The following is an 11,572-nucleotide window of genomic DNA, read 5'->3' as shown; positions in this document are numbered from 1 at the left end:
AAATGTGAGGTATAAATATAAGGAAAAGGGGGAGGGGGTTACACATTGTACATGCACTTTTATTTTGCAAGTGTTCTGCCGTGCTCGTAAATAGCTCATTGATATTGCCTGTACAGTTGTGTAAATAGTGACTAAAGGCGTAGTGTTGTGCAGACGTTATGTGTTGAAGTAAGTCTGGCCTTGAATGTTGTTGAGAAATGTGTTCAGATCTGAATATTGTATTTGAAAAATTAGCTTGTGTGCAATAAACTGCTCGCTTTTCAACCTTGTACTTTGGTACCATTTTTTGTCGGAATGCCATCTTCACTCTGCTGAACTGAATTCCTGCCTCTAAATATCAATACAAAGGCACAACACTGCTGCACATTACAATCATTCTTGTGTTCTGCCTACTCTGCAATAATATTGTTATTAATGACTATTGTGTAAAGCATGCATAAATTACTACAGTGTGATGAAACAAAAGAATGATGTAACAAGTACTCTTTAAAGCAGGCCCTACAGCCAATAGTGTCAACCAATTGTTATGACATCACGATATTAATCCCCTTGCATGCTTTAGCATGACATCACAGGCAAATGGCAATTGCACAGGCATTAATCCTGGATAAACCAGGACATCATGACGATCGGTAGGGGCCATGCCTCGTAGGAAGGGCATTTGCTGCTTTGATCATGAGTTTTATCCGTCTATAGCTACTGATAACACCGCAGTATTATTCAAAAAACCAGCTTCTGCTTTTCATAGTCCTTACCTTGACATTTTGAGAAAGCAGAAGTATAGGAATGTTACAGGCAATGAATAAGCATTTCATACATTTCAGTTTTTATGTCATTTTCTATCATATCTCTTAGAGCATTTGATGAATGCCATCTTGTCGATCCACTGCAATTGCTCGTAAGGCAAGTGCGGTTGGGTATAAGATAACTTTACCAAAACAAGAAGGAGCGGCATTACCTGCCAGCATGCAGACACTGTGCATGCTTTCAAGTGGTTCTTGTGAAGTTCATTAGTGCTAATGATGTGGGAGATTTTTCTTTTACTCAACGCATTTGGGAGGTGCCAGGTTGGATCCCCAGTGCCCCCGGTTACCCACCGGTTTTTAATGGGTACAAGATTTCACCTGCCTTGGTCCTTGGGTCTTCTAAGGTGTGATGCTTGAGAAAAGGGTCTCGGACCAAATAGTCGCCTTGATGGATCAGAGATAAATTCCGCCGTCAATAAGCAACCCTAAGTCCACTGTAGAAGTCCATTTGTAGCCAACGGATCAACGTTCTGCGAGAGGTGTGTGCGTTAATTCTTTCGAAAGAACTGCAGGCGACGATGTGTGCTCGCGAGAGGGGAGGCGTCGTCGCGGAGACACCGTGGCTCTGGTCTGTCATGTATGTTTCTCTTTTATCCCCGCATTTCGCGCCGTTTTGGTTGTGCATGAATCAAGAGTAGCAGCCGATTTCTAACATAGCAGTAGATTCTCCTGTCAGAACTGCTCATGACGTGGCACACAGTGCTACGGATGGTTGCAAAGCACTTACTGTTGAACATTTTTCTGGTGGGTGCTCAAAGAAAAAAACAACAGAAATTCAACAGAAATTATGCACCATATTTGTGTTAAGGTTTTGGGCACAGAAATTCTGTTGGGTGAGTGTTGTGTAAACTACACACGAGTTGAATTTCCATTGAATTTCTGTTGGCTCAACACATGCTCAACATTGCGTCAACATAAATTCAAGGCTCATTTTTATAAGGGAAATTTGCACATTTCACGATAGCACACCTGCTAACTTGCACCACTATTAGCATATTCAGCACAGTGCCCCAAGAGTCACTCCTCCTGCTAGTTTCCTGCGCACTGCACCTCACTCGCTGTCCTCGATGAAGTTGCATAAGCTCCCTTCATAATGCCTGAGAAAATATACGGACTCAGCTCGGCATACACGAGGCGGCTGAAAGCGACCCGACGAAAAGGGCTCTGGGAAGTCTGCTCAGGCTCCCAGCTCTCTCCTGGCGAGCGCTAAAAGCCGCCGTCGAGAGCTTGGTTAAGCCGCCGCCTAAGGAGCAATGAGTATGCACCACTGAAAATACGGGTTGGGCCAGCTCTCGGGTGGATTAGCTGCAATGCCTACGCGGATTTTAGGGCTAACGGAGCGGGTCGATATTCCTGGCACACAGAATATTCTCGTACAAAAGGTGCTTTGGACCACATCGTTGTAGTTTTCAGACCACAAACTGGAAGAGGCCACAGAGTTATATTGCGGAAAATATGAGTCCAGAGAAGAATAGGATAATAGCTTTAACAAAAATGAAAAGCCACGGCAAACAGCTATTGAGGCAATAAAGAACAATGTGTACGGTGCTCCGCTTCCTGTAGACGTATTACAAGTGGCAAAACAGGCAACAATCAGAAGTGATCTTGCGAGATCACGCTTGGAATACATGCATATAGGTTATGATGTGATCGATATTACATACGTAATAATTTTGTCACTATAGCTCCCTCCATGAAGTGGCCAAATCCAACTTCTCGCTTCATTCCGATATCAAAAATGGCATCTAGACTGTCTACAGAGATTTACAGACACAAGTGACGTGGTATCGGTATGTGATTTTCGCCATATTTCTATAATTTCTATAAGCCGAAGTTAACATTCCAGTTACCTTCTTTTTACGGTCTATCTAGAGGCTGCCTGTAGAGTAAAGTTCATACGAATATCAATTTCCTTCGGTCTACAATTCTTCTTGTACTATTTATAGAGAGTGTTGGGTGATTCGAATATTAGTTTCTATCAATAAATTATATGTAATACCTGTACACCGGCCTATAAGGATGGAAGTCTTTCCTCTCTATAGACTGTCTATAAAGCAGCCTCTGATGACCCCGCTCTTCCTCTGTGTCCCTGCAATCTCTCTTTCTCTACAGATGAAGGTCTACATAATTATAATTTTACGGTCAGTCTTTTAGATCGGTCTCTGCATCAAATTTTGACTATCTCTAGACTCACTTCGAATGCCTACTTTTCGACTTTTGTCTGTTCATAGAATCCATAGAATACTAGCGAATCAGAACGGCCTTGTTTTAATCATTATAACCCGAATCAATCCCATATCATCCTGGAATCCTTATTACTCAATGAGCTTAACTCAAAAGCATTTTATCAGCAATGAGCGTTCCTTCACCTGTAAAGAAAAGCCAAATTGACCGATGTGGCAATTCAGGAGCCGGCTCATCGCTTTCAAACATTTCTAGAATACGCCCGAAAAGTAGTTTTTGGAACGGGATTAACGCCTAGCTGATAATAAAAAGCTTTGTGTTTGAATTCACGCGTAATTGTCCTACATCACATCAGTCAGACTGAAGTTTCCCTTCTCTCCCCATTCACTCAAAGTTCAAGCCCGGCGAGGCAATGAAGCTTCCCGTGCCAGTCTTCTAGCAGCAAACTGTGGAATAAACTGGCGTATGCTGTCAACGCTCTTCAATGTGACAAACTCAGCATTTAAGTGCAGGGCTGTGCATGTTCGCTTTTTTTAAAGCCACACTTTATAAATTGCATTTATGCCTACTTAATGATATGAACAAAAAGGTTGACGGTGGTAATTAATTCGAGCGTAGGATTAAAACGCCATATAAGCGAATAGTCAAGCTACATCAGCAAAGCAGCCGTTTATTTCGTGTGTTACATGGCGGCTGAATATCAATCGTGTTTTGTCAACCTGGTATTTCGAACTACACTCAACAGTGCCACCGGTGTGCCCACAAGTGCCCAGCTGTGCCCTCAAGAGTATTGTAGCAGGGGGGGGGGGGGTTATTTCTCAGAACAAAACCTCAAAATCGACAGTACAACAAGTGCGATAGCATCTCAAAAATTCACAGAGCACTAAAAACAAATGCACATTGTGACTTCAAGCAGAACATCCATCAGGAGGCACGCGAAAGAAATGGTTGCAGGCTGATACGCGGCTGTGGTAAATTTAACTATCAGAAAGACTTATGCTCAGAACAAGTTTTACAATAATTAACGCTAGCGGTAAGCCTAGTCCAGAGTACGGAACACTGCGGGGAAAATGAGTTCTGGAAAACATCAGGTTAAAAGCGCGTTTACAGAACTTCAAAATCAAGATCACATTGCTTAAAGAGGAAAGTCTAGAAGAAAGACAATATGGACGTGACAGATTCACTACAAGCGCTTTCCACAAATGCTTCCTTTATCTCATGCACTCGCTGTGTTTCCCTAAAACAAAGGCACGCCTTGTATTCTCTCAGCGTCTTGAAATATCATTTGTGGAAACCTAATTTGGGTGGACACGGGAGCGAGAGAGAGGTTCGTGTTGAGGGAGAAGAGTGAGAGACCTGAGCGGGAAGCAGGACATGAATTCAAGGCGCCTATTTTCCGGCAGTGGAACCATTTCTCAGCTTGCCACGCTGTTCGCTTCGCACAAACCGCTCCCGTTTGGCTGTAGTCGAGTGAACGCAAAGTGAATCATGTGAGGAAGTGGGAAGGTGCGAGGAGGCAGAAATACTTGCAACGTGCACGTTGCAACACAACGTGCCGTGCTTCTGCCAAGCAAGCACCTGGCCCTAGCAGACATGTAGGAGAAGGAATGGCATGCGCCTAGGCGAAGGAAGGTCAGGCGGAAAAGGTGCTAGGGGGAAAATAAATGCCTGGTCGGGAAAGGCTGTACACGGCAGCGTTTCTCTCCAACGCTAATTTATTCGCGAACCCGAGGGTATAACTCTGGCTTAGCCCAGCGCAACCGCTGCTGGCGGAGGGCTTGGGGCTGAGCGTGGATTTAGCATCGTTCCTGGCCGCAACGTAAGTAGTTCAGGCCCAGACTGGAGAGAAACGCTTTGGTCATTTATTTTGTGAGTTATTTTTTTAACCGAGTTTCTTCTCTCCCAAGCTGCCACAGCTGCTTTTGAGGTTTTTGAGAATATCTCTCTAGAGAATTTCTTAGTTGTCTCTACCGCTGTTTCATGTATTTTAGTTGTTTTGTTTTAAGTTTTGGCGAGCCGAGGGTGACTTGTTTTGCTGGGGAGAAAGTATGTGGTGTTGTCACAGGTTTGGTGCCGTAATTTCTTGCAAGTAGAGAGAGTAACGGCGAAGTGACCTGTCAGGCTGGCAACATGGCCTTAAGGGCCCCGGATGAAATAGCTACCGTTTTTAAATCCAGGCTTCTTTTCCGCTGCAGAGTACTGTTTATGACATGGCGGAAGGGTGACTGCCGTTAATTTACTTTTCATAGCTTTGCACCATGTCAGAAAGGCGGTCAGGGCGAATTCTTCAACCTCTCCCATGCTTTATCCTTGAAGGCCATGCCTGAATTTCTTTCCGCGTAACTCAATACCGCCGCCAGAGCTCCTTTGAAATTAGACACAAAAGTAAAGTAGCCAGGATAATTTCACTTCGTGTGAAAACTGTTCGTTTTTAAAGTAAAGATACCTTCACAACCGCTCACAATCCTCTGCTAGTGGGCCATGTTTGCAGAAAAAGATTTCAGCGCAAGTTACAATCACCCAGAAAAATTAAACAGAATCGACACAAACAACTGAACTAATCTTCATTTTTCAGCATTGCGGTGTTATGGAACAGTTAGACCGACATTTTAAAGGGTGTAAAGAGAATCGCTGCAAGAACAGGACGTGGGAAGAGAGGTGGACAAGACGAGTAGTCCACGTTTCTCGACCATATTTTTTTCAATAAACACCACTCGCTATAGGTACCGCCCATCCTGCCCACTTCCCTTACCCTTCGAAAAACACCACAAAATATTTTTTTGTCACAACAGATGTCGCTGCAGTATTCTGGTACCTGAAAACAGAAATTCTACCAGTAACAACAAGATTTTCTTTAGTATTGAGCAGTGTCCTGTCGTAACGACTGAGCCAGTTCTGTCGCCACACGCAGACAACTTCACACTACTACAAAAAAATCTGTCGTAAATAAAAGACGACAAAAAATTTCTGTTGTATTTTTGGGACCCAGTCTTTCATATTGGCATCCTGTTCCTGTCGCGATTGTTTTTACTACTTTTAATTCTTAATTTCAATCTTATATGCCATGTTTAGTCTCCTGCAAGACAGCGGCAAGTAGAAGTGATTTATAACTAGCCACTCCTTGCGGGAAATATCAGCCTGTCCAAACACGCAGCAGTCAGAGCCTGTCGCTATGACGTCGTGCAGCCAAGAAAAAGAACGCAGAATGAAATTCTGTCTGCAGGATGTTACACATGTGTGAATGCGATAAATGTGCATAGCCAAAAATGTGGATGCTGGTTTGAATTATGCGAGGCCACACAGCTACGGGCATGCATCAGTGGGGAACGCAACACTAGTTCATATGAGAACAATTGAAGGGCCTCTATTGGAGACGAGAAAAGTGCCAGGAACATTTATAACAGGGGTTCTGAAACTTTTTTGCGTCAAGCAACGACCACAACAGCCTTCGAAATATACCTAGGAACCCCCCTCTCTCTCCTGCGTCAAATTCGGTCGTGTTTTATGTTACTAGCCAGTTTGTGCTTTTGTTTGCTCAATCCCTAATATTTACGCATTATTTCATTTCATTTTAATACCTTAAAGACCCACTGGGGGTATTACATAAGGGGTGGGTACATACAGTCAAATGAACAAGTGTTATGTTGAAAAATGGTTGGTAACAGCTTCGGCGAATGTGGATGGGCATGAGATGGTAGCGATGTAAATGGAGAGGTCGTTCCAGTCTACAGAAACACGGTGAAAAAAAGAAGCGGCACAGGTAACAGTACGGGCACGGGGGCGAAACACTTGGAAAGGATGACGAATGTGGTGGGATATGCCGGCTGGCGGGGCAATGTAGGGAGCGCAGTGCAGCGAACTATGGAAAAATTTATGGTATAGGCAGAGGCTAGAAATACGACGACGAAGTGAAAGGGGCGCTAAACTGGATTCCGCTTTTAAAGATGTTACACTGATATCGTACGAATAGGAGGAATGAATGAATCTGGCTGCTCTGTTTTGAAGTGACTCGAGCGCATTGATAAGGTAAACTTGATGAGGGTTCCAAACTGGCGATGCGTAATCTAACTTTGACCTGACAAGAGTTTTATATGCTAGTAATTTTACCTGTTGTGGGGCGTGGCGCAGATGACGTCGTAAGAATCCGAGAGTTTTATTAGCCGAGGAAATGACGTTAGTAACGTGTGTAGGCCATGATAAGTTGTTACACAGTGTGACGCCTAGGTATTTGTATGATGAAACGGACTGCAGGTGAACGTTAGCGGCTACATATGGGAAATCAAGCGGGTTACGGCGGCGGTGGAAGGACAAACGTTCACATTTATGAGGGTTCAGTTCCATTAGCCAACGGTCGCACCATTCCTGTGTGCGGTTTAGGTCATCTTGAAGGTATGTTGGGTCGGAGGCGTTAGTAACTGTGCGATAAACGACGCAGTCGTCCGCAAACATCCGAATATTAGAGCACACATTGGTCGGTAAGTCATTAATATAAATTAGGAATAGAAGCGGGCCTAGTACAGAACCTTGAGGGACGCCTGATGTTACTGGTAGCGGATTGGAATTTTGACTGTTAACAACGACAAACTGTGAGCGATTAGTCAGGAATTCTTCTATCCATTTTACTATGTCGGGGGGCAAGTTCAAACGGGAAAGTTTTAGGATTAAGCGTTTATGAGGTACCTTGTCAAATGCTTTTGCAAAATCCAGGAAAATGGCGTCGGTCTGTAGGTTAGAATCGAGATTAGCATGTAAATTATGAATGAATAGGGCTAGCTGCGTTTCACAAGAAAAACCTTTCCGAAAACCGTGTTGAGACGAATGGAAAAAATTGTTCGAGTCGAGGAAGTTTATAATATGAGTATAGATGACGTGTTCCATTAGTTTGCAGGGCACACTAGTAAGGGAAATGGGTCGGTAATTTAACGGCGAATCTTTGTTACCTGATTTGTAGACTGGAACGACCTTTCCAGTTTTCCAATCGTCCGGTAGTTGTCCTGTTGAGAGTGACTGGGTAAAAAGTAAGCATAAGAACTCGGCACAAATATCATTAGTGTTCTTTAGAAGTTTCGAGTTAATATTGTCTACATTAGATGAAGATGAGATTTCCATGTTTCTAATTAAGGACGCAATACCCAGTGAGGAAAATGCGACTACCGGCATAGCATGCTCAAAGAGTAAATTAGATGTATGAAGTTGCGTATCGGTTTCATTAGTAAAGACGGATGAGAACGCTGCGTTGAATAAAGTAGCGCACTCAGAGTCGGTCATAGCCATGCCTGATTCGTCTTTGAGGGTAATCGTGTGTTCATGATGAGGGTTAACGGCTTGCCAGAACTTCCTGGGGTTATCGCTGAGCATATTAGGAAGGTCTTGATGAAAAAAGTTGTGCTTGGCGTTATGGATAGCAGATTGATACGATTTTTCCGCAGCGCAGTACTTCGCCCATGCGCTTTGCGCTCCATGGGCTCTTGCTGAGCGGAACAGGCGTTTCTTTTTATTTTCCAACCTTTTAAGACTTTTAGTAAACCATGGTTTGTGTGGATTAGCGTGGAAAGTTATTTGGGGAATGAATTCATTGACTAGGGCATCAAGTTTATTCTTAAATGCTAGCCAGTTCTCATGAATACTTCGTGAATGAAAACTTGAGGAAAAACTTACGAAAAACGTTGTCAGTTCGGCATTCATTATATCATAATTACCTTTGTTGTAAAGGCGGATTGTTTTATTGTATTTTGGGCGCCTAATTTCTTTAAGGTCGATGTTGACATGCATAGTTTTGTGATCACTAATCTCAAGGAGGTACGTAATGGGCTGAACGCTTTCTGGGCAATTAGTCAGTAATAGGTCTAAAATGTTCGCACAGTTTTGTGTTACGCGCGTAGGTTTCGATATTACTTGAGTAAGGTTAAAATTGTAGCAGAAATCTAGAAATTCCCTTGCTTCGCCATTATAAGTTGTCGGTGCGGGCTGGTGCTGCCAATCAATATTAGGAAAATTAATGTCGCCAAAGAGGAAGATGTGTGCGTTAGGGTGCTTCGTGATAAGTTTACTTACGGAATTATTAAGCTGACAGGAAAAATCACGAGAGTTATGTGGAGCCCTATAACAGACACCGAGTAAAATCGTGTGTGGTACAGCGTGGCAGTGCAGCCATAAGATTTCCAGGTCGGACGAGTCGTCAATTAACGACATTGATAACTGCTGGCTCACCGCTATCAGTACTCCCCCTCCTCGTGAGTCCTGGCGGTCTTTCCGAAAGACTTGGAAGTCTGGCAAGTCAGTTAGTACTTCGCTATCTGCGATGTCACTGTTTAACCAGGTTTCGGTTAGTATCATTAGATTGCTGCTAGATGACAAGACAATATTGGAAATAAGTTCGCGCTTGGAAAGGAAACTACGTATGTTGGTGAACACAGCGGACAGGGGAATATTTTTGGGGCGGGTTTTTAGTTGTTTGCGAAGAGATGATTGCTAATCTGATTGTGGTGTAGCAATTGTTATTTCTTTCACAGTTTTCGAGATCTCATAAAAAATGTAGCGCCTGGGACCGATATGCAAGGTTTTGTAGCGTAGGGCAAATTTGTCGGAATTAGCTTTAGCAAAGGTGACTAGCTGCTTGCGGACGCTACGAACTCTGTGGGAGAAGTCTTCGCCGACACTGAATTTCGTTCCTTTAAATTTGCGGCCGTTAGAGAGTATTGTGTCTTTTGTTTTGTACGAAATAAATTTGACTATTATTGGTCGAGAGCGGTTGGGTTCATGGCGGCCGAGTCGGTGGGCACGTTCTACTTCCTCAGGATGAATGGTTAAGCTCAAGTGTTGAGCGCAGTGACGAATGACCTCTCCCTCAGAGTCCGCAAACTTTTCGGAGGGGTTAGAATCCGGAATTCCATAAAATATGAGGTTGTTACGGCGAGATCTATTTTCACTATCGTCAATGCGGGCCTCAAGGGTTTCAATCTGACGAGATAGCCGAGTATTTTCAGATTTTATAATTTCTAACTCAGATTTTATGGCTGTCATGGCTTCCAAATGTGTCTCAAGATCGGTCATGCGCTTACTTAAACCAGCTATAGCACCGTCAGTGGATATAAGCTGGTTTTTGAGACCTTGCACTTCGGAGATTAGTTGAGTTTGACCGGCGGATAACTTTTTTAGTTCTGCGAATACAGCCTCTAGATTGTTAGGTCCTGGGTTAGTTTCAATATCGCCGGCCAAGATCAGCAAGCAGCGAACAACATGAGCGCATTCAAGCACAAGAAAAATGCAGCACTGCGGGCTCGGCAGCTGCACTAGGAAATAATTGCTACTTCTTTTAGCCTACAAGGAATGCGGATAACTAACCTGCATGATGTAGACAAACGGATTAGTGGTGTGCACGCTTGCACAGCCACCGAGCCCACAAAGCGGCGAAGGCGGTCGATCGCTGCTTATATATCCCGTGGCTGATGTTGCTGGTGATGAGGCTTTCCAGGATGGGCCGGGGGAATGGTATCCAGGGGGAGGCGCTGCCGGGCATGATGAAGTGATGACGTCGGGTTGGGGCCATGCGAAGATGCGATCGTCACTGCAGTAAACTGCAGTGGATGACGTGCTTGCTGGGGGAAGGGCCAACAACGCCGGAAGCAGGGCATTAGCGACGAAGGCGAACACCTGCATGATGTAGACAAACGGATTAGTGGTGTGCACGATTGCACAGCCACCGAGCCCACAAAGCGGCGAAGGTGGTCGATCGCTACTTATATATCCCGTGGCTGATGTTGCTGGTGATGAGGCTTTCCAGGATGGGCCGGGGGAATGGTATCCAGGGGGAGGCGCTGCCGGGCATGATGATGTGATGACGTCGGGTTGGGGCCATGCGAAGATGCGATCGTCACTGCAGTAAACTGCAGTGGATGACGTGCTTGCTGGGGGAAGGGCCAACAACGCCGGAAGCAGGGCATTAGCGACGAAGGCGAACACCTGCATGATGTAGACAAACGGATTAGTGGTGTGCACGCTTGCACAGCCACCGAGCCCACCTTACTTGATTTCAGCAATGAATGTTTTATTAAATCACAATATTTCACTGAGGCCCACACTTGCCAATACTTTGCCAACTATTTTGCCAATACCTCGTCTATTTAAGTCTCAGTCACATCAATCGCTACCACATGATACCCATCTGTGTCAGTCTGTATGCTGATTTTGTTTCTTGATGTGCACGTTACAGCTCGATCTGCTCCCTTTGTTGGTTATTTTCTTTAAAAGAGTATTTCACGCGGCATGATATTAGCTGCGGTCCCACATAGTCACCCAAGCGAAACTGGCACAAAGCTTTGGAAACGGGGGAGGGAAACAAAGTATAGAAGAAAAGAGCATATTTCGCAAAACCGGCTAATCGGGCTGGCACTGAAATCGGGAGGCATTTGTTTTGCTGTCAATGCGAAGATTTCAAACTAGCTTATATGAAACACAAGCTAAGTAGTGCACTCGGTCAATCAAAGGAAGCAAACTCTAGAGTACACTCTTGTGATGCCACCATGCAGACATGAGCAGAGAAGGAAATGTAGCTTGAGAACAGCAGCGCATGCAACAACCAT

At 44.4% G+C, this 11,572-nt stretch overlaps 1 pseudogene; it reads right to left on the bottom strand.

The window, feature by feature from the left end:
* Nucleotides 1–9,461: 9,461 nt before the first annotated feature.
* On the bottom strand, nt 9,462–10,958 carry LOC144109664 (uncharacterized; annotated as a pseudogene).
* Between the last annotated feature and the right edge of the window lie 614 nt (nt 10,959–11,572).

The sequence above is a fragment of the Amblyomma americanum genome, chromosome 11, assembly GCF_052857255.1.
Source record: "Amblyomma americanum isolate KBUSLIRL-KWMA chromosome 11, ASM5285725v1, whole genome shotgun sequence".
NCBI lineage: Eukaryota > Metazoa > Arthropoda > Arachnida > Ixodida > Ixodidae > Amblyomma > Amblyomma americanum.
Note: the sequence above shows the minus strand (reverse complement) of the source record. Positions and strands in the feature narration are given on the sequence as shown.